Genomic DNA, 1,888 nt, shown 5'->3' on the forward strand with positions numbered 1-1,888 from the left:
ATTGTTGATCCTTATGCCATTTAATATATTTACTAAAAATAACAAAGTCATCAGTAATATCGAATGAAGGAGGATTTCTTGTAGGTAATTGTGAGGGAGGAGCAATCTGAACAATAGTAGTAGATCTAGGAGGATGACCATGTAATCCATAACACCTGTCAATACAGTGGCCTGGTCTACCACGATGGTCACACTTGGGACGTTTTTTTCCTAGCTTGCAAAAGTGATTGCAATCATGATGTTGAGATGCCAACATAGAGGAAACATGTGTATCATTGATGGATTTACTAGGTACACGTAGAAGAGTGAAACAAGAAGAACTTAAAGTGGGTACAACATGTGAACCCAAAATCTGATCACGAATATGAGAATATTCATTAGCAAGGTCGTGCAATGCTAATATCATGAAGAATTTTGATCTTTGCTCTATTCCTTGGATAGGACTAGAGGCAGGAGGCAATAATTCATTAAATTCATGAAAAATAGTATGAATTATATTCATATAATCAGTTATAGAGTCTTGATGCCGAGAAGCAGCAACATTGAAAAGATCATAACAAACAACATAAAGATATTGAGTATCGTTGATGTATCTCATATTGAATATAATAAAAACTATGTATATGATTAATCTTCTTTGTATTAAATATACATATAGATACTCTCTCTCTCTCTCTCTCTCTATATATATATATATATATATATATATATATATAAAGTTTAAAATACAAATAACAAATAATAAAAAAACTAAAGATAAAAAATAAAATATAAAAATAAAATAGATAAAGATAAAACATATAAAATATTCAATAATCTAATATATCTGTCTTTTTAAAATTTCCATTTAGCTTTCAAGCAAAATAAATCAAAATTTTGAGAAGTGGTGAAGAGAAAGAGAAACGGTGGTGGGGTAAGCAAAGTCGGAGTGGGCTCTGGTGGATGGAAGAGCAAAATGAAAACAGATTGCATATAGAGTGTTTCATCCTCCACCTCCAAGTCCTTCATCCTACACCTCCAAAATTTTATAAAATGTCTAGATTACCCTTGATTAAGAAGCTTTTAATATTTTCTTCAAAATGGTCAAAGATTTTTATTTGTTACTGTGAGTGTGCAGAAAGACTTTCCCTCGTACTTCTCTCTCTTGCATTTCAATTACAGTCCTCTCATCAAATTTTTCTTGACTTTCTTTCGTCTCCCAATTCTTTCACACATAAATCACCCCACTCCCCACTCGTGCTTCCCTCTCCCTCGCGTCTTCCTCTGTCCAGCAGCACACACAGGCACATAGTCGCGCTTTTCCCTCTCCCTGGTGTGGATGGTGTGTGATGAGAAAAGAGTAAGTAGAAGTGGTTGTGGTGGTAGTTGATAGGGAAACTGAGAGGATGCTCTTTGTAGGAGAAGAAGAAAAGAGTGTGGCTGGAAGTAGTAAGGGGAGTGACTAGGAAATTACTTATGGACATGGGTTTTGCTGTAGTAGTGGAAAGGATAGTTAGGAAAGAAAGTGCAACTTGTATGAAGAAGAAGATGGGTTGTTTAGAAACTAACAAAGATGGAAGTTTGTGACACTGGGAAATAAAAAAGGAGGGTGGTTTCTATGAAATTGAAATGAAGGTTAGTGTGGATGATAGGAAGGAGAAATTAAAAATAACAATGGAAAGAGAAGGAAGTTGGAGTTTAAACTTGATGTTAAAAGCTGAGTTTACGTAACATATTACATATTCGGATTATGATATCCGAAAATATTTTCATCGGATATCCATACCCGATTACTATTTATTCGAATTTCCATATCCGATAACTTATTTTAGATTTAATTTTATTTAAAAACAGATTTATTAATTTTAATAAATTCAATAGAAATTAATTTATATTAACTAAATATTAT

This window comes from Vigna radiata, chromosome 8 (genome assembly GCF_000741045.1).
Source record: "Vigna radiata var. radiata cultivar VC1973A chromosome 8, Vradiata_ver6, whole genome shotgun sequence".
Lineage (NCBI taxonomy): Eukaryota > Viridiplantae > Streptophyta > Magnoliopsida > Fabales > Fabaceae > Vigna > Vigna radiata.